The following is a 27617-nucleotide window of genomic DNA, read 5'->3' as shown; positions in this document are numbered from 1 at the left end:
CTAGGGAATATCCTGTCAGGACCTGGAGACTTATCCACTTTTATATTTTTCAAAAGTGTCAGTACTTCTTTTACTTTGAAACTCATAGTATCCATAGCTACTCTATTAGTTTCCCTTACCTCACATAATTTAATATCCTTCTCCTTGGTGAATACCGAAGAAAAGAAATTGTTCAATATCTCCCCCATCTCTTTTGGCTCTGCAGATAGCTGTCCACTCTGTCTCTCCAATGGACCAATTTTATCCCTCGTTATCCTTTTGCTATTAATATAGCTGTAGAAACCCTTTGGATTTACTTTCACCTTACAAAGCAACCTCATATTTTCATTTAGCTTTTCTAATTTCTTTCTTAAGATTCTTTTTACATTCCTTATACTCCTCAAGCACCTCATTTACTTCATGCTGCCTATAATTATTGTAGATCTCCCTCTTTTTCCGAACAAGATGTCCAATTTCCCTTGAAAACCAGGGCTCTTTCCAATTTTTACTGTTTCCTTTTAACCGAACAGGAACATAAAGATTCTGTACTCTTAAAATTTCCCCTTTAAATGAAAACATTTCTCATCTCCATCCAGGATGACCAATACCTTATTTTGAGATGAGGATTCGTTGATCCACGAACCTCATCAAGGGGCATCGTACACTTGCTTTTACACTGTGAAGCCCTGAAGGAATTCCATATATTTGAATGAGATCACCTTTCAATCTTCTGAACTATAGAACAGCACAGTGGTAGGCAGGGCCGGCCTTAGGAGGTGCGGGGCCCAATTGGGAAAAATTTTCGTTGAAATATAAATAAATAATTATAAATGAGTCACGTGTCGTGAGTAACATGACAATTCGGGGGAGAGTTCCTTTCACAGCGTGTGGGGAGTCTAGCCAGGGATAAAGTTGCGAAGAGGGAATGAGCGTTGAGAAGGAGGGTGTCGGGTTCATGCCAGTAACGCTCACTCACCGCTGCGGGCGCCACCGCATTGTGGCCGCTTCCCATCAGCTGCTAGCAATGAGGGATAGACTTGGCTATACCTCAGTACAGCAACACCGTTCTTGATGTTGCTGTACTGAGGGATAACGAAGTCTATCCTTCTTGGCTAACAACCTAACCTTCGGCCTCCAAGATGCAGGTACATTTTCCAGCAATGTTACAAAATTTTGAGATTCTAAAAATCAAGTCTGCAATTTTATCTAACTCCGAAATTGAAGATAGACAAAAGCTGGAGTAGCTCAGCAGGACAGGCAGCGCAGCGACTCTGGAGAGAAGACCCTTCTTCAGACTGAACTGAACTCTCGTCGGCGAGAGTACTTGTGATTGTCTGAAGAAGGGTCTCGACCAGAAACGCAACCCTCTCCCCAGAGCCCCTGCCCATCCCGCTGAGCCACCACAGACAGGGAGTTGAAGGTAGACACAGGGGGATCCACCAACTTCAGAGTCAAACAAAAAACACAGAGTGCTGGAGAAACTCAGCGGGCAAGGCAGCACCCGCGGAGGGAACACATCACTTATCAGGAGCCACCACGGGCCAGGACTCTCCCTCCTCCCCCCCACCCCGCCCCAACAGAAAGGAACTGCAGATGCAGCCATCATCGCAAAACGTCGAAGAAAGAACTGTAGATGCTGGAAAATCGAAGGTAGACAAAAATGCTGGAGATACTCAGCGGGTGTAAGGCAGCATCTATGGAGCGAAGGAAATAGCCGGGTCTGAAGAAGGGTTTCGACCCAAAACGTTGCATATTTCCTTCGCTACATAGATGCTGCTGCACCCGCGTCAATCATTCCTGGAATGCCGAGAGTTAGAGAGAGAGGTGGGGAATGGGAGAGAGAGAGAGCGCGCACGGGAGAGATAGAGCACACGGGAGAGAGAGGGAGGGAGAGAGCGAGACAGAGAGACACAACATGGGTCGGTAGGTAAATTGAATGACTAACCTGCTGCAGACCAAGAAGAAGTTCTCACTCATGATCAAAGATCTTATAGCTCCGCTTGCTCATGATGGTGAGTTTTAAGAAATTCAATGTGTCATTAATGCATCAATCTACATTCCTCAGTAAAATGTAATTATGTTTTGAAGAAGTGTTAATGAAGCCACGTGAATTGTATTCAAAGGAACGCAGCGTCATTAATACTTCTTCTAAAACACAATTACACATTTACTGAAGGTACACAAAAATGCCGCAGAAACTCAGCGGGTGCAGCAGCGTCTATGGGGCGAAGGAAATAGGTAACGTTTCGGGCCGAAACCCTTCTTCAGATAGGCACATGCAGGCAGAAGGAATTACTGTAGTTTAATTGTGGGCCGAAGAAGGGTTTCTGCCCGAAACGTTACCTATTTCCTTCGCTCCATAGATGCTGCTGCACCCCGCTGAGTTTCTCCAGCATTTTTGTGTACCTACACATTTACTGAGGAATGCAGATCCGTGCATTGATGACGCATTGGATAACGACTTGTTAACACAAGTGCTACAGTCGTTAACACATCGTTTGTGTCTGATAGCCGTACAGCGCCTGTATTCCATGTACAAAACCATGTAAGTTTTGCAAAAAAATCCGTATGGCGAATGTGTTTTTTTCATCTTTATTTAACAAAGCGAATTTGCATTTCCATATGAAATACGGAAAATTAACGCGGGCCCAATTTGGAAAAATCGGTCCAATCGGCCTAGGGCCGGCCCTGGTGGTAGGGTTGCTGCCTCACAGCGTCAGCGCTGTATGTGGCTGCTATTTGTATACATTGTGTTTGCAAGCAAAGAATCTCACTGTGCTCAATACAGTATTCCTATTCCTACTCTTGTGATTGTGCATTTAATTACTTTATATAAATTTCTTGTTTGAATTTGAAATTCCATTGGCCAGACATATTGATCATATTCTCACAGGCAAATTAGTCTTGTTCAATGACAGTTAAATATTGCAGCATTATTAAACTTTGCTGGACTATGATTAAAGGCTGCGGCAGATCACTGCGGACCTCTTCACTATTCATATCTAAGGCAATTATATACAAATAAATGCATAATGAAGCAATAGTCAGGCCTTAATAGTTAAATACATATACTACAGACTACAAAAGTCATAGACATTGATTGCTTACTTAATTTCAGACGGTGTCATGTTGGAGATGCCATGGTTGACTTTACCTTTCCCGGACACAAGAGAGGAAAATTGAACTTCAGCGACCCCTGCTGGAACAGCTAGAAGCCATCCTTGGTGAGTTGCAGTTTGCCCCCATTGTCAGGCAGCCACCACCAGAAGAACAGCCACTAGAACTGGGAACCCCTCACTAATCAAGTTGGAGTGAAATAGAGATTTCAAGATTCAGCTGTCATGAATTGAAATCCCCCCCCCCCCCCCACACACACGCACACTGCCGCACCTACTCTTCTCTGAGCTTTAGTATTTCATCATTTGCAAGTAAATGTGGCTTTTAATGCTTTCCACTAATTTCTACTAACACTCCACTAATAGGTGTGAGCAACAGGATTGAAATGTTGAAGGTGGAAAATAGTCAGTCTTCACATCCGCCTTTTTCCATTAATTTCACCCAACTATTGTGTGAAAACATACATTAAAATGCAACAATGGGAAAAGGGGTTTAAAAAATGAACAACAATTGCTTTCCTGTGTAACCAATGTGAGATACTGCACAGAAACAAGCCTGTTGGCCTCCTGAGTCCAAGCCAACCATCAATCATCCATTTTCACTAATCCTACATTCATCTCTTTTTCTAAATTCTCCCCACAATCTCATCAATTTACACCAGATTCTACCTCTCACCTAACACCAGAGGCAATTGACAGCAACCAATAAACCTACCAATCTTTACTGGTTTGGGACAAAACATTGAGAAGTAACTGGAGCACTTGGAGTAAACCCTTGCTGTCACAAGGAGAACATGCAGACAACATCAAAGATCAGGACTGAACTCAGGCCATGTGCTATGAGGTTACTGCTCCATTATCCTGTCCACCAGACATCTTGCATTGTAATGTCAATCCTTTTAAATCGAACACCTAGAAATTCCTTCTGAAGATAAGGCTGCACGTTCTACCTGTGTCAGAGAGTGGTTTCTCTGTGTGCCCCGGTTTCCTCCCACACTCCAAAGACATACGTAGGTTAATTGGCTTCTGTAAAATTTGTAAATTATCCCTATTGTGTTGGATAGTGCAAGTGTACGGGGTGATCGCTGATCGGCATGGACTCGGTGGGCCGAAGGGCCTGATTCCACCCTGTATCTGTAAAATAAATCTAAAGTGAAGATTTAGAGAGGGTGTAGAAGACGTTTACCAGGAAACTATCTGGATTTAAGGGTATTATTTATAAGAAAAGTTTGGATCAGTTTGTATGGTTTTCTCTTGAGCGGAGGTTGAGGAGATACCTAATATAAATATACAAAATTATGAGAGGCAGTGATAAGCTAGACATCCAGAGTCTTTGTACCAGAATGAAAATGTCAAAGTCTAGAGCGCATAACTTTTAGGTCAGGTGGGGTGGGGGGGGGGGGGGTGGAATTTACAGGAGTGTGCAGGACAAAATGTTGATTGTACACAGCAAGTGATGTACCTTGGAACATAGTGCCAATGATGGTGATGGAAGCAATTCTGATAATGACATTTAAGAGGTTTTTAGATAGGCACATGCAGGCAGAAGGAATTACTGTAGTTTAATTTGGCATCGTATTCAGAACAAAAGTTGTGGGCCGAAGTGCCTGTTCCTGTGCTATGTGTTCTATTAAAGTCTTGCATTAAAATTGCTGAAGGAAATTGAAGTTTGCGGATGACACAAAGCTGGGTGGCAGTGTGAGCTGCGAGGAGGATGCTACGAGATTGCAGGGTGACTTGGATAGGTTGGGTGAGTGGGCAGAAGCATGGCAGATGCAGTATAATGTGGATAAACGTGAGGTTATTCACTTTGGTGGCAAGAACAGGAAGGCAGATTATCTGAATGGTGTCAGATTAGGAGAAGGGGAGATGCAACAAAACCTGGGTGTGCTTGTAAATCAGTCACTGAAATGTTTGCATGCAGGTTCAGCAGGTAGTGAAGAAAGCTAATGGCATGTTGGCCTTCCTTGCGAGAGGATTTGAGTTTAGGAGCAAGGAGGTCCTACTGCAGTTGTACAGGGCACACAGGGTGAGACCATACCTGGAGTATTGTGTGCATTTTTGGTCCCTAATCTGAGGAAGGATATTATTGCTATTGAGGGAGTGTAGCGTAGGTTCACCAGGTCAATTCCAGGGATGGCAGGACTGAAGTATGATGAAAGACTGGGCTTGTATTTGCTGGAATTTAGAAGGATGAAAGGGTATCTTATAGAAATATATAAAATTCTTAGAGGATTGGTCAGGGTAGATGCAGGAAAAATGTTCCCGATGTTGCAGGCCAGTGCCAGAACCAGTGGTTACAATTTAAGAATAAGGGGTAGGCCATTTAGGACTGAGATGAGGAAAAACCTTTTCACCCAGAGAGTTGTGAATCTGTGGAATTCTTTGCCACAGAAGGCAGTTGGGCCTAATTCACTTGATGTTTTCAAGAGAGTTAGATTTAGCTCTTAGGGCTAAGGGAATCAAGGGATATGGGGAAAAATCCGGAACAGGGTACTGATTTTGGATGATCAGCCATGATCATATTGAATGGCGTGCTGGCTCGAAGGGCGGAATGGCCTACTCCTGCACCTATTTTTTATGTTTTTATGTTTCTATGTTTCTGTGTCGGTATTGGAAGAGCTTGGCACTCTGGTGTCAGGACAACAGCCTCCTCTTGAACATCAAAAAAACTAAGGAGCTGATCGTGGACTTTAGGAGGGCACGTCATCCGAGGACGTACACACCATTGAGGATAAATGGGGATCCTGTGGATAGGGTGAGCTGTTTTAAATATCTTGGAGTCCACATCTCTGAGGATATGACATGGACATCACACGCCGCAGCACTCGTGAGTAAGGCAAGGCAGCGCCTTTACCACCTCAGGCAATTGAGGAAATTCAGAGTGTCTCCGAGGATCCTCCAGTGCTTCTACTCAGCGGCTGTGGAAAGTATCTTGTCCGGAAATATTACCATCTGGTTTGGGAATTGCTCTGCCCAGGACAAGAAGGCTCTGCAGAGAGTAGTGCGTTTGGCCGAACGCACTCTGGGAACTTCACTCGCCCCCCCCCTGCAGGAACTATACATCAGGAGGTGCAACTCCAGAGCCAGTAAAATCATGGGAGACCCTTTCCACCCCTGCAACGGACTGTTCCAGCTGCTACGGTCAGGCAAACGCCTCCGTTGCCATGCTGTGAGAACGGAGAGGTTGAGAAGGAGTTTCTTCCCAGAGGCCATTAGGACTGTAAACTCCTATCTCACCAGGGACTAACTTTACTGTACCACTCTACTGATTTTTTAAAAACTGCTGTATTTTTCCCTTTTTCCTTCCGCCCACAATATTTAATATGTTAAAGAATATGTGATTCTATTCCATTCTGTTTGTAGTTTGTTTGATTGTTTGTTTGTTTGTCTTTTTGCACAAAGTCCGCGAGCATTGCCACTTTTCATTTCACTGCACATCTCGTATGTGTATGTGACGAATAAACTTGACTTGACTTGGCAGGAAATGGCTAAAAACGTCTCCTTCAGGAGTGAAGATTCCCCCTACCGTGGAACAATGCCATATACACATTTGCACATGCACACAGGACCCTTCGGCTCGCCAATGCTTCCCCGACAATGAAATGCCCATTTGCACCAAACCTACACTATGTCATTTTTTATTCTCCCCACATTATCTCTCCCAGGACCCTTAGATTGTCTCCGACACACCAGGTGTAATTAACATTAGCCTTTTAATCTGCCAAATTTAAGGATTTTGGGAGGTGGGAGAAAACAGAGGACACCATGCGCACACTCACACGCGAGGCTTCGGAGGCTCAATCCAGCGCTAAATGCAGCTCAACTCTGCCTGTCTCGCCGGGTTAACCTACAAGCCCTGACGGGATACCAGCGCTGCTTCTCCGCGCTGGCAATATTTCCCGCAAGCCCAGGCAGGTTAACAGACCCCCGGGCCTGGGGGTACAGCTCCCGTCTGACTGTCAATGTCTCTGGCCACCTGCGGGGGGGCACTCGGGTGGGGACGGGACAGCGCCGGAGAGCCGGCCGGGATCAATCCTGGCTGCGGATGAGGCGCAGGTCTGTGCCACGTCTCCCTCCTCCAATCATCGCGCTGAATCTTCATGTCCCGCCCCCATTGCCTGCTGACCGACGTCTCTTTCGTCCAATCGGCGCCCTCAATCAGCATTCCCACCTCCACTGTCTCGCGGAAAGCGGAGATTTTAAAATCCAGATTACAAAAACTTGGGAGGGATGTCCCCCACCTCTCAAAACATGGGGGGGGGACGTGTCCCCGCTGGCCCCCCCGGGTTTTCCGCCCCTGGGTTAATCTGGGGCGATAGAATAGAATGAGGGGGGCGGGTGAGGGAGAGGGAAGGGTTTGTTAAAGGGATATCAGAAAGAAAGGGTTATGAGAAATAAATTGGGCAGAATATTAACCTGATTGCTTTGAGAGCCAGCACAGACTCTGAGCCAAATTGACGTTAGTATTGGTTTATTATTGTCATGTGTACCGAGATACAGTGAAACACTTTTGTTTGCCTGCCATCCAAATAAATCAGAAAATACCACACATGAGTACAATCAAGTCATACATGAGAACAACAGGTAGACCAAGGAGAAAAATACCTGAGTGCAGAATATAGTTTTCAGTATTGCAACATTACACTCATAGACAAGATCCAATGTCTGCAACCTGCCTTCTTTGGTGAAGTAAGATGACATAACATTATTTGAAATTCCATTTATAAAGTTGGGAGATGGTCAGCAATGCATCAGGCCACTCAAGCTTGGCAGCAATAAAAGCACAAGTGTAGGTTTCAGCTACAGATGGGCTGGGGCCTGGGAGGAGATGGTTGATATCATACAGGGGAAGGTGATTTATCTCGGTACTGCAAGGCTATAGTGTCAGAAACTCTGCCTCGGGCCTAACAAAATAACAAATTTGTAAACTATTTCAGCCTGCCTCAGCTGCTGCAGTGAATGTGTGGTTGCAGAACACTGCGATTAAACAATGTTGTATTTCAGTTCTTTGAGGTTTTTTTCTTGTATGTGTGCCCGCCCAGTGAGGTTGCACATTCTGTACAAGAGTCCATTACGATCTTTATTCAGTCAGACCTTATTACAAAGACACAGACCTCATTAAATGGAAGAAAAAAAACTAGACATCTATGACAACAGACCAAACCAATTAAAATGAGCATCTTGAAATGCCCACAGAATAGAAGCTAAATAGAAATGCACTTCAATTGAATGCTAACCTATGCACACCCAGGTTCCAGACTGGATTCATTATTTTTTCATATTGCTTACTCGTAATTATATCACAGAGGCAGCAAGCAAGCAAAGGCTTTGGTGGAATCAAATTTTAGCAGAATTTAATGCACACTGACTGCAGCATCTTTCATCCAGCACGTACAAAAGAGGAAAAGCGACTTTCCAAATGACCAGCTGAGCCGCTACAGTACTTTGTGTCTTTTTACCCCAAGTGTCCCTTGTAGTCTGTCCTTTTACCGTCATCTGAATTTCTTCAAGCAATTGTGAACGGTCTGAGTAAACAGCTAATAGAATACCATTATAAAACAGCCTTACAGTATGGATTTGTCAAGAACAGAAAAGGAATATATTATTTCACAGGTTTGATGTGTTCACACATAAATAGATGAATTCCAGAATACAAAGCTGAGATGCTGTGGCGAAATCTAATCATGATACAGTAGCAATAAAATATTGAGATTTGATTTCCAAAAGTATTTTGACTGATCCTAGTATTTTCTGATTTTTTTCTGAACGTTATAGGGTCATACAGCATGGAAACAAAACGTCGGCTTAACATCCATGCTGACCAAGATGCCCCAACTATGTTTGTGTTTGGCCCAAATCACTCTAAACCATATAACCATATAACCATATAACAATTACAGCACGGAAACAGGCCATCTCGACCCTTCTAGTCCGTGCCGAACACATAATCTCCCCTAGTCCCATATACCTGCGCTCAGACCATAACCCTCCATTCCTTTCCCATCCATATAACTATCCAATTTATTTTTAAATGATAAAAACGAACCTGCCTCCACCACCTTCACTGGAAGCTCATTCCACACAGCTACCACTCTCTTAGTAAAGAAGTTCCCCCTCATGTTACCCCTAAACTTCAGTCCCTTAATTCTCAAGTCATGTCCCCTTGTTTGAATCTTCCCTACTCTCAGTGGGAAAAGCTTTTCCACGTCAACTCTGTCTATCCCTCTCATCATTTAAAAACCTCTATCAAGTCCCCCCTTAACCTTCTGCGCTCCAAAGAATAAAGCCCTAACTTGTTCAACCTTTCTCTGTAACTTAGTTGCTGAAACCCAGGCAACATTCTAGTAAATCTCCTCTGTACTCTCTCTATTTTGTTGACATCCTTCCTATAATTAGGCGACCAAAATTGTACCCCATACTCCAGAATTGGCCTCACCAATGCCTTGTACAATTTTAACATTACATCCCAACTTCTATACTCAATGCTCTGATTTATAAAGGCCAGCACACCAAAAGCTTTCTTTACCACCCTATCTACATGAGATTCCACTTTCAGGGAACTGTGCACAGTTATTCCCAGATCCCTCTGTTCACCTACATTCTTCAATTCCCTACCATTTACCATGTACGTCCTATTTTGATTTGTCCTGCCAAGATGTAGCACCTCACACTTATCAGCATTAAACTCCATCTGCCATCTTTCAGCCGACTCTTCCAACTGGCATAAATCTCTCTGTAGACTTTGAAACTCTACTTCATTACCCGCAACCCCACCTATCTTAGTATCATCTGCATACTTACTAATCCAATTTACCACACCATCGTCCAGATTCCTATCCACTCACCTACCCACTCACCTATGTCTTTTAAATGTTTTTATAGTACCTACTGCAACTATCTCCCCAGGCAGCATGCTACATATGTTACCACCCTCATTTTCTTATTAAATCTTGCTCCACTCACCTTAAACCTATGTCCTCTGGTTCTTGAATCACCGACTTGTGGTTAAACATTCTGCACATTCACCCTATCTATTTCCCTCATGATTTTATACACCTCTAGATTCGAAGTTCACCCCTCAGCCTCTTGTGTTCCATGAATAATGTTCTAGTCTACCCAATCTTTCCCGATAGCTCAGGCACTCGAGTCCTGGCAACATCCTCATAAATCTTCTCTGCATCCCTTCCAACTTAATGGCACCCTTTCATGGCAGGGTAACCAAAACTGAACACAATACTATAAAATGTGGCCTCAACAAGGTGTTGTGTAACTTTAATGTAATGTCCCAACTTTGATACTCAATACCCAGACAGATGAAGGACTATATACCAAAAGCTTCATTACTACCCTACTTCCCTGTGACGCCACTTTCAAGGAACTTTATATCCTGAATTTTGCATTCCAATAAATAAAATTAGTCCGCAATGCAAAATAATAGTTTAAATGATTTTTGTTTTGGGGGAGTCCAGAACCAGGGGCCACAGTTTAAGAATAAGGGGTAAGCCATTTAGAACGGAGATGAGGAAACAATTTTTCACACAGAGAGTACTGAGTCTGTGGAATTCTCTGCCTCAGAGGGCAGTGGAGGCCTAGATACTCTGGATACTTTCAAGAGAGAGCTAGATAGGGCTCTTAATGATAGTCAGGGGATCACATTGTATGGCGGTGCTGGCTTGAAGGGCCGAATGGCCTACTCCTGCACCTATTGTCTATTGTTTATTGTCTACTGTAATTCAAAGTGAAAATTATATTGGTTCATCTGTTCATTGAGTCTTCTTTTACTTTTTAATTTGAGCTCATTTCAAGACTGAATTAATAAGCTGAAGAGGCAGGTCAGTGGAAGATTTTTAAGCAGCTAATTCATAAGGCTCAGCAGAAATGTGTCCCAACTGGAAAGAGAGACTCATAGAGAAAGAGGAACCCATTTGTTTTTAACAGAAGAGGTCAAGGATAATGTCAAATTTAAAAATAGTTTTAGGAGGCTCAGAAGATAAGGAGGTTAAGAAGACAAAAGCTTCTTGCTGTACCTGGTATACGTGACAATAATAAATCTCAACCTAAAATAGGACATACACAGGAGCAAGGGCTAGTGGAAGACCTGAGGACGGGGAATTTTTTGGGAACCAGCAGTGAAAGCTCGTAAAGGAAAAAAATGGACTTGCGCGAAATATAAAAATAACAGAAACATTTAATACAGATAGATGGAAAGCGAAAGAGTGGCTAAGGTTTAAATGGAGTTTGTGAGAATCAGGTTGGGGAATGAATACAATTGCAAGCGCCAGCTTCCTTGGGTTTTGGTACTAAACTGTGGTGACAGGGAAATGTTTTTCTTACTAAAGTTTACAGTCTCAATATGTTTCTGTTACACAATAACTACACAAAGCAAAATTAAAGTTGACATGGACAGAAATTATGCAATCAAGGAGAGGATAAGAGACTTTATGCTCCACAGAAGGCTTAGTAATTGGGCCAAAAGAAAGAACACTCCATATATTGCGTCAGTGAGAAAAAGTTATTCTCGCATTTCTGAGCCAACTGGGCTACTCAATATATTTTCAGCAAGTTAAAGCCGAGTAGCAGGAATATCTCGGAGGAATTTCACAAGCATAAATAGTAGTAAACCTATCCAACAACCAATAACTCAATATTGAGTTCCATTATATTTCTCTCCACAATACCAAACTACTTCACTGTAAATAACAGGAAAATCCTACAGTTTTAGTTGCAATCTAATCTGTCATTTTGAGGAACATTTCAAGTTGTGGCGAAGCCAGGCATTGAGAGTAACCATGTATTTTCTGCTTCAGGATCCCCCATGATGTAGTGACCAGAACATGGTAGAAATTCAGTTACAGCTTGAGAGTGAACACCTCAGCATCCAACATTTGTGTTTATAACTCAAATAAGACCAATTTCAATGGTGTAAAGGAAGATTATGGACTAGTCCGTGGCAGATATTTAACCAGAGAGAGAGCTGGTGGGAGATCAGAGGATTGGGAATTTTTCGGGAATCACCAGTGAAGCTCACAACAAAAAAAGAAATGACCTGCATGTAATATCAAAACTAATAGACATATTTTGTACTGATATATAAAAAGCAAAAACATGGCAAAGGTTAATATGGACCTTGTGAGAATGAGGCTGAGGAAATAATATCAGCAGGCACGTTAAACTGATTTATTGTACTCGTATTTACCGTGGTGGACACATAAATATCTCAATGACAACAGATAAGCTAGTTTCAACTTGTAAAAGTTCGAATCATAAAGGGACAAGGTATTTAAATAAAACCCACAAGAATAAAAGCTGGCAAGGATAAGATTGCCACTTGCAGAACTCTAGGAACTCTGTCATATTATGGTCAAATATTTGCTTAGCTTTTAAGTTATCAGTAAACTTTATTGTTCATAATCCTCAGCATAAGAGGCACGATAGGTTTTCCAAAGCTGCTTTCACACCAGTCATTAAAAGCAGATGTAGGCAAGCCTATTAATTTCTGAGCATTTTGTTTTGATAGAATTAGTTGAAGGCAATGATTTCCCACTACTAATTGTATCTTCTCAGTCTTCTGTCTTGTACTAGCATCATCCTTTTTATTGGTGACAATGAATGTATGTTCAACTTAAACAACCAGTCAGGTTGTATTGTATATTCACAACTTGGTCTGAAGATAGATTTTAGTCAATGGATCAACTAATTTAAGATGCTCCTGGCTAGAATTTGGATTACCGACAATTATGGTACACTAACATTTTGCTGTGTTTAGTACTATCATCTAACCAGAGCCCCACAAAAATAAGGTATTTGATAAAATCCCACTTGAAACAGCTTGAGATAGTTTATACCCAAGAACAAGTACTAACATGAACCTGCAGTATTGCTAATGAAATTCACGGTGCCCGAGATGCTACCGGTTCCTCACTGAAATAAAGCAGATGAAATAGTTTCTTCATGAATCCACCAAGGTGACCTCTCTGATGCACAGGTAAGCAGCAAGGTGTGAGACATGGCAGAGATCTGTCTGCTGGGAGGATCCTGTGGAGAGTAAATTGAGAATCAATGTGACCTTGACCTTTGCAGTGAATTGAAGCACTCAATGATGACAACTTGTAAATATGTTGGAACACCAGGAAGATTATGGTGTTTCAGGGACTCTGTGGGAACAGACGCATTGCAGATGTGCATGTCCTTGCCATCATGCCCCAGGACCCTGACCCACCCGGCATGGCCAGCCATGACCATATCATTACTTCAACCACCGGGGTGCTTCCAGTGCATCAGTGCAGAGCATCCATGGAAAGTGCATCTCAGCAGTGAAAATCTGGCCAAAGCACTCTCTGTTACGTTTACGGCATTTTGCAGACATTAGAAGATAATTGAGCAGTTATAGAATGACAGAGCACTGAAACAGGTCCTTTGGCCCAACTTGCCCTATCTCCACAAGTCCTATTGGCCTATATCCCTCTAGACTTTTCCGACCCATGCACCTGTCCAAATGTCATTTAAATGTTGTTATAGTGCCTGCCTCAACTATCTCCTCTGGCAGATCGCTCCATACGCTCAACACCCTCGATGTGAAAAATTGCCCCACAGGTTCCTATTAAATCTTTTGTATCCTATTAAATAATTTCTGAAGTTGTCAAATCAATTCTTGAAACATCAGCAGAACATCACCTTAATTAACAAAAACGACAAAGTATTCATGTTGAGTGTTTCATAGAGTGGCATTATCTACTCCAATTTACAGGTCCTCCCCAGCTTGAAAATACCTTTCTTATACACAGACCGCAAATAGGAACGAGCATTTGGGACCTGCAGAAATCTAATAGACCTCCCAGTACCTGAGATGCCACCAGGGGGATACAGAGGCTAGCAGTAATGGTTGAGACTTGGCAGAGATCAACTGCAAACCAAGGGGAGGGCTACAGGCATCTTCAAATATGTGGGAACGTGGTTTGTAGTTACATCTCTGACTTACAAACTGTGGGGATTATGGACAACTGTCAGGAACAGAATCCTACTGCTCGGTCCTGTACATCACAGAAACATAGAAAAATAGGTGCAGGAGTAGGCCATTCGGCCATTCAATGTGATGATGGCCGATACCCAGTTCCTGTTTTTTCTCCATATCCCTTGATTCCTTTAGCCCTAAGCGCTACATGAAGTTGTGTGGCTTGTTGCTTTTTTTTTCTCGTATGGCTGTATGATAATTGGCATGTCACTGTACCTTAATTGGTACATGTGACAACAAAAGACCTTTGAAACCGTTGAAACCCTTGAAATGCAGGAAAAAAATATTTGTAATGACTATATGACAACCAAGAGTTGAGAGTTTAGTTGAGCCTTTAGTTTATTGTCACATGTACCGAGATACAGTGAAAAGCGTTTGCGTGCTAACCAGTCAGCGGAAAGAAACACATGATTACAATCATGCCATCCACATGATTACAATCATGCCTTGAGTATTAGAAAGGTATTAGAAAGGCGCTATATAAATCCCATCCATTATTATTATTATTATCCACAGTGTAAAGAGTGGAGTGATTGTAATGCGTGATTGCATGTCCACTTCTGCGACTAGCACACAAAGAGTCACCTGGTTGGGCAGCATCTTGGATCAACTAAATTATTCAGGCCACATGTTAAACCTCAAAAGCATGGCTGAATTGGTAAATAAATGAAGTATAGATTAGATTATTGACAAACTCACTCAATTCTTTGTTTTTTTTAAAGAATTTTGAGCTTCTGTGACAGATTAGTGACTTGTAATCACGGTAGTTTTAAGAATTGCTCAAAGTATATCGGGCAATAATTCACAGCAGATTACTGTAAAATTGCTTGATTAATAAGGACTAATCTGGTAGTAAGTTTACAAGCAGGACCATGCTGAGAGGTCAAACATCATTCCATTAGCAGTGCAATCACTGTGGTCATTATGAAAATAATATTTACCGACAGATAATGTGCAGATAGAAAATGCTAAAAGATTTAATGAAACATTACATGATATTAAAAAATATCTTTGGAATCATAACAACAAATGATAAAATTGTAAACTATTCTGATCTTGAAATTAAAGCACAAATCATTATCAATATATTATTGGAAGCTGAGCAAAAGGAACCTTTTATGTTTTCTTTGATGTGTAAGGTCTATTAAATCATTTTAATGCAAAACAGTCAAATGAAGATAAAGCAACATATTATCAAGAGCTCTCGAGTTTTGTCTTGCCTGTTGCAGTAAGAGCCATGGCATAAAATGAAGATAAAACTATTGCAAGTAAGGAAATAAACAATGAGTGATATTAGTCACCCTGAAAAAGACATGAAATAGAAACAAAATGAAGTTAAATACAAATAAATACATACAATTCTTCCCGCAGAGATTAATTCAATGAAAATGTTGCACAGCTGTCATGATGACTGATTTGAGTGATGCTAATGGAGAAACCATGGTAATTTAATTAAGGAGCATGAGAAAAGACAGTCACCACTGATGAAGCATATCCTTCAAACATGACGTAACCCTCGGTCAGAAGTAAAATGGTGTCTTCCACATGATTCAGCAGTCTTCCATAAGTCTATTTGATTCATTGGTTTCTCTCCATTACAAGTTCATCACAACTTGATGAACTTTGGTCAATATTAGCATCTGCACAACCTATCAACACCTGTGTTGGATTTCCGAATATCAGATGCTGGAGAATATGAATCTGTCAATATGTTTTCAGGCATTTAATTCACAAGATTTGTAGCCTCTTCTAACAATAGCAATTATTTTATAGAGCATAGAACAGTACAGCACAGAGACAGGCCCATGATATGGGCATGATGTTAAATTAAAATAATCTCTTCTGCCTGCCCATTATCCTCATCCCTCCCGTTCCCTGCATATTCATTTATCTTTCTAAAAGCTTCTCAAACATCACTATCGTATCTGCCTCCACCAACAGCGTGGTATTCGTAGCATATTGCTAGTATTCACCACCGTGAAAAGAAAGCTGCCCTTCATTATTTTATTCTATTCATTAATTAAGATAATATTTCGTGCTACATTGCTATAATTAATCCAGAGGATAAAAACATCTTAAATAGAGAGATCAATGTTCCAGTAACAATATTGCAGCTCTAAGTCAAAAACAGATAAGTAGTTGGCGTGACATGAATTAATTACTATCAGCATAGCACGTACTCATGTGCATTTATTCATGGCAAGGACAGTCAGGCTGGAAGTAATATAATCCATGTTGTGGAGCAACTACAGTACCCTCCATAATGTTTGGAACAAAGACCCATCATTTATTTATTGTACTCCGCTGTACTCCACAATTTGAGATATGTAATGGAAAAAAAATCACATGTGGTTAAAGTGCACATTGTCAGATTTTCATAAAGGCCTTTTTTTATACATTTTGGTTTCACCATGTAGAAATTACAGCTGTGTTCATACATAGTCCCCCCCATTTCAGGGCACCATAATGTTTGTGACACATGGCTTCACGGGTGTTTGTAATTGCTCAGGTGTATTTAATTGCCTTCTTAATGCAGGTATAAGGGAGCTCTCAGCACCTAGTTTTTCCTACAGTCTTTCCATCACCTTTGGAAACTTTTCTTGCTGTTTATCAACATGAGGACCAAAGTTGTGCCAATGAAAGTCAAAGAAGCCATTATGAGACTGAGAAACAAGAATAAAACTGTTGGACACATCAGCCAAACCTTAGGCTTGCCAAAATCAACTGTTTGGAACATCATTAGGAAGAAAGCGAGCACTGGTGAGCTTACTAATCACAAAGGGACTAGCAGGTCCAGGAAGACCTCCACAGCTGATGACAGAAGAATTCTCTCAATAATAAAGAAAAATGCTCGAACACCTGTCCGACAGATCAGAAACACTCTTCAGAAGTCGGGTGTGGATTTGTCAATCACCATTGTCCGCAGAAGACTTCATGAAGAGAAATACAGAGGCTACACTGCAAGATGCAAACCACTGGTTAACCCCAAAAATAGGATGGCAAACTGTAATCTTGTCAAGAAGTACTTAAAAGAGCAACCACAGTTCTGGAAAAAGGTCTTGTGGACAGATGAGACAACGGTTATCATATCAGAGTGATGGCAAGAGCAAAGTATGGAGGAGAGAAGGAACTGCCCAAGATCCAAAGCATACAACCTTATCTGTGAAACACGGTGGTGGGGGTGTTATGGTCTGGGCATGTGTGGCTGCTGAAGGTACTGGCTCACTTATCTTCATTGATGAAACAACTGCTGATGGTCATAGCACAAGGAATTCGGAAGTGTATAGACGCATCCTATCTGCTCATGTTCAAACAAATGCCTCAAAACTCATTGTTTTTAAGAAGGAACTGGAGGGCAGGGGGGGATCACAGAGAGGGGAGGGCAGGGGGGATCACAGAGAGGGAAGAAGAAGGGTTTCGGCCCGAAACGTTGCCTTTTTCCTTCGCTCCATAGATGCTGCTGCACCCGCTGAGTTTCTCCAGCTTTTTTGTGTACCCTCAAAACTCATTGTCGGCAGTTCATTCTACAGCAAGACAATGATCCCAAACTTACTACTAAAGCAACAAAGGAGTTTTTCAAAGCTAAAAAATGGTCAATTCTTGAGTGGCCAAGTCAATCACCTGATCTGAACCCAATTTAGCCTACCTTTTATATGCTGAAGAGAAAACTGAAGGTGACTAGCCCCCAAAACAAGCATAAGCTAAAGATGGCTGCAATACAGGCCTGGCAGAGCATCACCAAAGAAGACACCCAGCAACTGATGATGTCCATGAATCACAGACTTCAAGCAGTCATTGCATGCAAAGGGTATGCAACAACATTCTAAACATGACTAGTTTCATTTACATGACTTTGCTGTCCCAAACATTATGGTGCCCTGAAATGGGGGGACTATGTATAAACACTGCTGTAATTTCCAAATGGTGAAACGAAAATGTATAAAAATGGCTTTAATTAAAATATCACAATGTGCACTTTAACCACATGTGATTTTCTCTATCACAAATCCTCAAATTGTGGAGTACAGAGGCAAATAAATAAATGATGGGTCTTTGTCCCAAACATTATGGAGGACACTGTCTGTGAGGCCTATTGACACCCACCAATCCTGCTAATAAGCAGATGGAAGTAAAAATGTGTATTTAGTCTATAAGCAGTGACCTTGCCTCCTGCAGCCAGATTTTCCATTGCTGTTGGGTTCCAATAAAATAATTAGAAATTCTCCAGAGACATGTCCCGGTAAACATCTGAGCACAGACGGAAAGAGGGCAATGAGAATTAGAAAACAGAATGCTTTTATTAGTGACAGAAGGCTGTGCTATTCCTTGCTGTTTAAAAGACAGTTATATCAATGTGAATGATCATTCAAAGGACATTGAAAACACAGCAGAACAACATCACATCAATGGCTATTACTATTGTTCTCAATTTGGGAACATTCATTTTTCTAAGCTATTTCACAGGAAATAGAGAATATCAGGAAAATTGATGAACAGATGCAAAATTTGGATCAAAGTTTCCTCAAAAAGTTGCAGCAGATCCTGGGAATCCCTGGCCCATGACTGCTCAAAGTGGAGGAGGATTATTTGGGATGATGTTGGGAGCCTTGAGTCCTTGTCTTGGGAGCACAGGGAAGTCCTGTAAGAATGATAAGAGTGTAGCATCTCACATGGAACCCATCCAGTCAGGAACCTCCATCCCAGCTTTGGAAAAAGTCTGTGTGTCCTGCATTGGCCTCGGTTACCTGAGAGCTGGCATGGAAACAATTAATCCCCAATCCTGAGGGATTGCCTGAGAAGAAGATAAAATAGAAGGGGAGTGTGTCATCTGGCATCTTCAGCCTCCTCTGCCATTTAATAAAATCAAGATTGTCCACTTTCTTGTATGATCCTCATAATTTTTTGATTCTCTCCATATCCCAAATGTCCACCATAGCGTCCTAAATATACTCACTCACACGCATCCACTGATGGAGAAGATTCCATAGATTTACTGGGTCCTTGTATAGGAAGTTTTCCTTATCTCATTCCAAAATAGTTGACTCCTTATCCTGGGATAATGATTCTAGTTTCTCTGCGAATAGGAAGTCTCTCAGTTTCCAGACTGCCAACATTCTCAGAGCCTTGTATGCTTCAATGAGATCGCCTCTAAACTACACTGAGTATCCTTCTCAGTCACTCCCCAGTGGATAATCCCCTCTTCCTAGAAATCAGTAGAGTGAATTACTGCTGCACCACCCCAGGTAAGTAAGCCCATCCTTCCTGATGGAGCAGAAAACTGTCCACACTACTCCAGCTCTGGTCTCAACATAATCATGCCTAACTGTTGCAATCATGGCAAAATATCTTAGATCATATCCCAAGTATCCATTTATGCAAAGGTATGACTTCAACTGGTAGAGTTTGTTGATCATTCCATTGCAGGCACTCACTGTAAAGTAAGGTGATCTTTTCTCCCTATTCAACCATGTTATTCGCTTATCGTGACTCTCACTACGTAAAAAGACACACAGTGCTGGAGTTACTCAACGGGTTAGGAAGCATCTCTGGAGAACATGGAAAGATGACGTTCTGGGTCGGCAACGTTCCACATACGAAGTAGTTCTCCTCCTCCCTCCAACGGTTGTTCTGTGAGACACGCTCTCACTGCTCCCCCTCTGTGAACCCTGTTGCTTGCACCCATCAATGTTCTGCAGAGATGCTGTCTGGCCCGCTGAGTTGTTCCAGCACTTTGTGTCCTTTTGTGTAAACTAGTATCTGCAGTTTCCTTGTTTCTCAATACATAAAAATCTCTTTGCTGCACTGCGGAAGCAAACTCCTCCATACCACATCTCCATCCACCCTTGGCTGCAGCCGACCAGAATCGGCCTGCTGTGAATGGAACGCGTTCATGAGGTGACATTTTCAATGAGAGTGGGGGAAAAGGAAAGCGCTTCTCCATTTCCAGTATTTAACAACTGCACCAAGAAAGTTCACTTTAAACAGTTAATGCCTTTTTTTCCTCTTTTCACTTGAGAATGGGCAATCTGGTTTCCATGGAGATGAAGACCATAGTAGGCACTAGCTATCCGTGCAGATAAATGTGCATCATATATAATCCTGGAAAACACAGCTGTAAATTGAGCAGTACTACATCAACTAATCGCATTAAGCCTCATTTTTACTGATGCATTAGCGGTACTACCAAACAAGGTGACAAATGCTACACATCCATTCTCAAAATGATAAGTCAGTCAGCCAATAAATTAATTAAGCTTACATCAGCATAAGGAAATGAGTAGGAATCGTAACAAGAGATAAATAAGTACTTGGACGAGAATGCACTGAGCAGAAATAATTGACGTATATTTGTTAAGGATTTGATTAGGAAGAATGGGAAGTATATACACAGAGGATGGCAACAGATTAGTTTCTGCAGAGAATATTACTGAAGTACTGCATTGAAAATTGCTGCAGAAAATTGGAGGTCATGTTATAAATGGAAATATGACGGGAGATAAACCCGAGTCAAACACAGAAAGTGAAAGGTTCTTACTTCTGCTGTCCTCTGGGTGGGGTTTGCAACATTCTTTCTGTCACTGCATTGGTTTCCTTTGGGTGCTCCAGATTCATTCCAAATCCCTAAAATGTGCTGGTTGGTAGGTTGCTTGGCTACTGTAAGTTACCCTCAAGAGCAAGTTGGTCGGTAGGAGAATCAGGTGGCAGAGGTTGATAGGCATGTACAAGCGAATAGGTTACAGGGAAATAAACAGGGCACTGCGATTAATAACCAGATACAGTTGATTAATCAAAGGACTGAGTGGATTAAGCTAATAAAAAAAATGCTGTCTACTTACACTTTTGTGCCAGAGGTGTTACTTGTCTTAAACCCCTAGTAAGATTTTGTTGCGATTTAAGATCAGAGCATTGCACTGTCAAAAATTCCCCATATTAAATTGGATAGTGGACTGGATCGTGTTTGATCTAACCTGATGCACTTCCAAGAGTCAAGAGTCTTTTATTACTTAAAAGTACAACATGTTTGTAAACACAGTACTCAATAGATAACATCCGACGCATAGTTGGGGCAGGCAGTCAGAACCTTTTTTCCCAGGATGGAAATATCTTTATGTGGTTGAGGATGTTTGTTTTGTAGACGTTTCATTTTGTGCTGTTCCTTTTTTTGTATTACAATTGCTATATTTGTATTTTACATTTTTAAGGATCTGTGCTGTTGTTTTCCCTTGTGGTTCTTAGAGAAATGTTTTGCTGGCTGTTTTTCTGCTTATGTGTTATTTTTCTTTACCCTCTCTGTTGTCCTCCTTTGCTACAGTCATTTGCTAGTCGTTAGCGTATTGTAGTAATGCATCATCACAAGATACTCCTTCATGGAAGTGTGACTAGCATGGAGCCAGTGAAGGGATTATTCAAAAGGATTTAAAAACAGTGTAGGAGTCTCTAGATCAAACCATTCACACTTATTATCCATGTCAGGTACCACTGGGACATTCTGGGGGCAGCAGTCACAATGGTATGTGGCCTAGAAATAGTTTTGATTAGTTTATTATCATGTGTACTGAGGTACAGTGAAATTGTTTTGTTGTTGCGTGCTATCCAGTCAGCGGAAAGACAATACATAATTACAATCGGGACATCCACAGTGTACAGATACATGACAAAGGGAATAACATGAATAACGTTTAATGCAAGATAAAGTCCAGCAAAGCACATTTAAAAGATAGTCCGAGGATCTCCAATGGGGTAGATAGTAGCCCGGGATTGCTCTCTAGTTGATGGTTCGATGGTTCAGTTGCCTCAAAACAGTTGGGAAGAAATCTGGAGGTGTTCGTTTTCACAATTCTGTACCTCTTGCCCATTGGGAGATGGGAGTAGAGGGAGTGGCCGGGATGCATCCGTGATTATGCTGGTGACCTTGCCAAGGCAGCGCAGGATGTCAGTAGTCAATGGAGTCAATAGAAGGGAGGTTAGTTTGGGAGATGGTCTGGGCTGTGTCCACAATTCTCTGCAATTTCTTGCGTTCATGGATGGAGCTGTTCCCAAACCATGTAGCACCCTTAAACACTGTGGGTCAAGGTCCTGTCCAGTGCAAGAAGTTCCAGGCAGCATTTCAGGGCAGTATTGAGGGAGTGTGGCACCATCTGACATTCTGTGGTTCGTGTGAAACTAAACAATCCACCTTCTTTTTATCTTAGAGGGACACCCATGGCTCTGATTGATAATGAGTGATTACACAAATGTCCTGCCTAATATCTTGTTCTTCAATCAGTAATAGACTATTGCAAAGATCCTATAGCGAGCAAGATAGTTCACTCCTGCTAAATGCAATGGGCTAACGTGTAGTATGCAACAGAGCGGAACGTGGGCCATTTCTTTGTCCATTTCAGTAACCTGACCCGACTTGGTATATCACTCTCGCAGTGTAATCAGCGTTGCGGGGGAACAGTTTGGGTGTGTGATATACGGTTAGATGCATAATTTTGTTTATTCATAATTCTGTTAACTTTTTTTAAAGATTAATGTTAACAAATTATGATTCTGTTAATTGTCTTTTTTAATGTTTTTTTAAAAACTTTTCTTTTTAAATGGCTCATGTGCTGTGTTTGAGTTGATTTTTGTATTACACTTGCACTTTGTAATTCATCTAATCACACTGTTCACAACTGCGATATTTGGAAAAATAATATCAATATGAAGATTCCAGTTGCTCTACTCTTCAAATGTTCCTTAATGTTCCTTAATAATATTTTGTGTCGATGAAATTGTTTTTCGACAATAAAATGAGTCTGGTCTTCGCAATAGCCAGAGAGTGGAATGAGATCTGTCTGTAATGGTGGGGTTATCTAAATGAAGTATTTAACAAAATAAAATTTGTATTGAGCTAGATTAAAAAACGATGTATAGCTTAAGGATGGTTTTATTCAGCGACCATACAACTAATTAGATTGTTTAGGAAAGAACACACATACACACATATATGAATGTGATATAGATGTATATTATCATATAACACACACATATATATTTCTCCAGATTTTTATATATAATGATAAACTTTATTTCGGACACAAGGCCCAGACAAGGGACAACATCACATAAAAATACATTGCAAACCTCCCCGCAACTGGATCGACTGACCACACACACACACACACACACACACACACACACGTCGCAAAGGCGGGGGAGCGCTGTCTGAAATTTACACCCGCGATGAACAGGAAGGTAAAAGACGGCTGCACAATGTATGGTAAGGTCCTTTAGATGGGGGAGAGAGGGCAAGAGAAGGGGGAGAGAAGGGGCAGGAGAAGGGGGAGGAGAAGGGGGAGGAGAAGGGGCAGGAGAAGGGGGAGGAGAAGGGGGAGGAGAAGGGGGAGGAGAAGGGGGTGGAGAAGGGGGGAGACACTTTTAAGAAGTCAGAGAACGTTAAATAAAGTTTAGCGGGCATTTTACATTACTGGTCGGTTTTCCTTGGTCCTGAAAACTCCAATGAGCCAATTAAAATGGCCGGTCAGTGAAGGAGATTGCTGCCCTCGACTGCCTGAAACTACATAGCGACCCCACTCCGCTGCACTGCGAGTTAAAAAGAACCATGCCGACCATTTTTTACTCGCGAAAATTTTTTCAACATGCTGTAATATTTTCCTCGACTAAAACTGAGGCCCCGAGTATGCGGGAACTTCCCTGGAGCATGAAGGAGAGCTTAGGTGACCTCATAGGATCTCCTAGGACCACGTGTCGACCATGCTGCGAGTTTTGAGTCGAGGGCAAACTCTTCTAAACTCGCAGATTAGGTCACCGCAGTGGGACAGCCCCTTAAGGTAAATCTACTACTGCACCACTGTGTTAGCAAGATGCCATGATAACAAAAATATAAGCTTAATTAACATAAAGTTAAATCCCTTTCACTGGGAAAATTAATCTCCATCATCCATTAAGAGACCATCCTTTTCAGAAAGATAAAAAATTACCACGGCTGATTTTCATAAATGTGGAATGATCTTATGAGTTCCATAATGCAAAACATGTAATTTGCCGAGTTTCGAGGTGAAACGCTGACAAAAGCATAACACACTGATGAAAATAGAATCATCATTTGCTGGCACAACAAACCGGAGAGATGCAATGAGCTTATTAGTCAGGTCAGGCTTGTTACTGCAAATAACAGAGAAAAACTCAAGACTAATTTTCCGACAGCATGCCAAAAGGTGGGTTGTTGTTACAAATACTACAACCTAAAATGTATGCACCATGACTGGAGCAGATTGGTCATTTGCCTTCTTAGATAGATGTGGAAGGTCCCAAAATACATTCAGACAAGAGCAGGTGCATTTCCCTTGCCAGCAATTATCCGCTGAAGATAAAATAGAGAAGCAGGCGATTCAGCTGATCTGGTCTGTGTTATCACTTAAAGTTTGCATTTATACAGCATCTTTCAAGGCCTTGGGGGTTTTCCCCAAAGATCTTTACACCAATTAAATACTTCTGAGTTTTAGCCACTCTGGTGATATAGGAACAGGGCACTGGATGGGCACAGCTTGCTCCTAGAGGCACTGATGTGAGAATATTCTGATAATCTGTTTTGTCCAACATTGAAATGGGTGAAGAAAGAATACTAATTGCATTTATTCATTCCCTTCACAACTTGTATTGCTCATTATTATACAACACGAGTAAACATTCCTCAGTAGGAATATCTTCTAAGATATTCTTTATTGTTTACATCGGTCTTGAAACTTACTTCTGTGAGGGGGGGGGGGGGGGGGTTGGAAGGGTGGTCGTACACAAACAAACAGCCACTCCATCTGAGAGCAGCAGCCAGCTTTGTTCATCTCATCTCACCTCAGCAGCCAGGACTATACTTAGGGGCAGCACAGTGGTGCAGTGGTCGAGTTGCTGCCTGACAGCGCTAGAGACCCATGTTGAATCCTGGCTATGGGTGCTGTCTGTACGGAGTTTGTACGTTCTCCCCATGACCTGCATGGGTTTTCCCCGGGAGTTCCAGATTCCTCTCACACTCCAAAGACGTACGTACAGGTTTGTAGGGTAATTGGCTTGGTAAAATTGTAAATTGTCCCTAGTGCATAGGATAATATGCCAGGTCATACTCGGTGGGCCGAAGGGCCTGTTTCTGCATTATACCTCGGTATCTATATCTCTATACATGGCCTGTTCTCTAGCTTCCTGAGTAAAGTAACCAGGACATCAGTAGACAGCAGCTCAGTTGGTTGGCTACAAAGCTGGATTGCCCTTTCCTTTGGCCAGCCACATTCTACCCTCAAGTTGGTGCATGCTTATCATTCACCCCTGCACTTTGCTGTCAGGAAATAATAAATACTCTGGGGCTCAGATGTTGACTCACCAATTAAGTCAAGGACCAGTCCCTGGGTGACCTGACCTGACCCCATCGGTGTCTGCACGCCACGGACGGCATATTCCGAGTCAAGTTGAATCTATTGAATCACTTGAATGCAGTTGTCAAGCTTCATTATAAAAGTAAGTTAAATACAAAGAATAGACAATAGGTGCAGGAGTAGGCCATTCAGCCCTTCAACCCAGCACTGCTATTCAATGTGATCATGGCTGATCATCCACAATCACAACCACTATCTTTAAGAGCCCTATCTAACTCTCTCTTGAAAGTATCCAGAGAACCAAAAGTTTTTACTTCTATTTGTTTTTCGGTGATAACTTGTTGCCCCACCTGGGCAGCACAGTGACGCAGTGGTAGAGTTCCTGCCTTACAGCGCCAGAGACCCAGGTTCGATCCCGACCACAGATGCTGACTGTACGGAGTTTGTATGTTCTCCCTGTGATCGTGTGGGTTTGTTCCGTGTCCTCTGGTTTCCTCCTACACTCCAAAGATGTACTGGTTTGTACATTAATTGTCTGCAGTAAAATTGTCAAATTATCCCATTTGTAGGTTGGTGTTAGTGTATGTGGTGATTGCTGTTCGACGCAGTCTCAGTGGGTTGAACGGCCAGTTTCCACGCTGGAGCTAAAGTTCCAAGTCTAAAGTTTAAATCTTAATAATTTCCTTTTCGCTGCTGAAGAACAGAATTCAGCGTCGCCTGCTATTCTAATACTTCCCCACTGCTTTTTTCTACATTGCCCCTTCCTGTGGCTGGTGTCCCTCTTCTTTTGATTAACCGCAGCCTGGCCAGCGGCGTAGCCTACTTGCCTCTCATCCTGCGGTGCTTCCATTAATTATGAAAATGCCCCGATTCTATATTTGAGTGGCATTTTAACACCAGTTTGGGGCTGCACAGATAACTGTTTGTCCTGATTGAGCAGCACCAGATGTAAATTGGGCTCTGTTACCTCAGTCAAACATGAGCCTGTTTTATCTTTCACTTCCTTTGACATCAATAGCCAAAGTGATCTCTCGTTGCATCGTCAGTAAACCTGTCAAGGTTACCTGCTTCAGGCTACTTTATTTGTTCTGCCATTGGCTGAAACATATTTGTATCATGCCCCAAATTCCTTTAAGCCCGACCTGATCTTCAATAACCAGAAGCTTCAGACTTCAGTATTCGTTGACCATTTGGACAAATTCCTCGTGCGTTTTCTCTTTCATCAGGACAGGAGAGGTCAGATTCTTCAAACGTCTAGCCATTGATTGGCAGATAGTAAGCAAAGCTGCTGTCTTCTTGGCGACCATTCTGTGCATTTACCACAAAATGCAAACTTACCTATTTAATATAACTCAATACTCTCTGAATTTTCCAACTAATGCCAAAATAACATGAAGGAAAATAATGGCAAAGTAGGTCACATACTGGTTAATAAGTATTTCAAATGTTTACCGAAGAATTTAATCTCTGGTTCTTTTGCAAGTGCAATATAAAGGCAGCTGTGCATGAAACCCCTGACATTTGGTTTTGTTTATCTCAATGCAATTGAACTTCAGGAATGAAGTACTACATGCAGCAATATTTCATGTCCAACACAAACAATATAGGTCACTTTCTACTTATGTTTTATTCAGAAGTACATTTTCTCTGTTATCAGCGTTACGCTTAAACTGACACTCAAAGTTGGACAATGTCAATTCCATTTACTCCATCAACGAATAACAAAGTAATACAACGGAAGGCATTTTAGTGGAATTGCCTCAAAGGCCTTGTTCCCATCAGCTTAGCATTGTGAATGGTATATACTGTAAATACTGGACATTTCAGTGAGTTGGAAAGAACTGCAGATGCTGGTTTAAATCGAAGGCAGACACAAAATTCTGGAGCAACTCAGCGGGCCAAGCAGCATTTCTGGAGAGAAGGAATGGGTGACGTTTCTGGTCGAGAGCCTTCTTCAGACTGATGTCAGGGTAGGGGGCGGGACAAAGATAGAATGTAGTCGGAGACAGTAAAACTAGTGGGAGAACTGGGAAGGGGAGGGGATGGAGAGAGAAAGCAAGGGCTATCTGGAGTTAGAGAAGTCAATGTTCATACCGCTGGGGTGTGAACTACCTAAGTAGGTATGTTGCAAAGCCTACCTGAAGCGTCTTTGAAAAT

General features: G+C 41.9%; 1 protein-coding gene and 1 long non-coding RNA gene across 5 annotated transcripts in view; one reads left to right on the top strand and one right to left on the bottom strand.

Moving 5' to 3' along the window:
- Positions 1-27617, bottom strand: part of arhgap24 (Rho GTPase activating protein 24) — a 472936-nt gene that overhangs the window by 258871 nt on the left and 186448 nt on the right. The gene's annotated exons all lie outside the window — the stretch shown is intronic.
- Positions 17914-22096, top strand: LOC116975292. The gene is made up of 3 exons (XR_004412587.1): positions 17914-18019; positions 18423-18425; positions 22086-22096. It is a non-coding gene; the product is annotated as an uncharacterized LOC116975292 (long non-coding RNA).

The sequence above is a fragment of the Amblyraja radiata genome, chromosome 1 (genome assembly GCF_010909765.2).
Source record: "Amblyraja radiata isolate CabotCenter1 chromosome 1, sAmbRad1.1.pri, whole genome shotgun sequence".
In the NCBI taxonomy this organism is placed as follows: Eukaryota; Metazoa; Chordata; class Chondrichthyes; order Rajiformes; family Rajidae; genus Amblyraja; species Amblyraja radiata.
The sequence above is the reverse complement of the archived record's forward strand: the minus strand, read 5'-3'. Positions and strand labels throughout refer to the sequence as shown.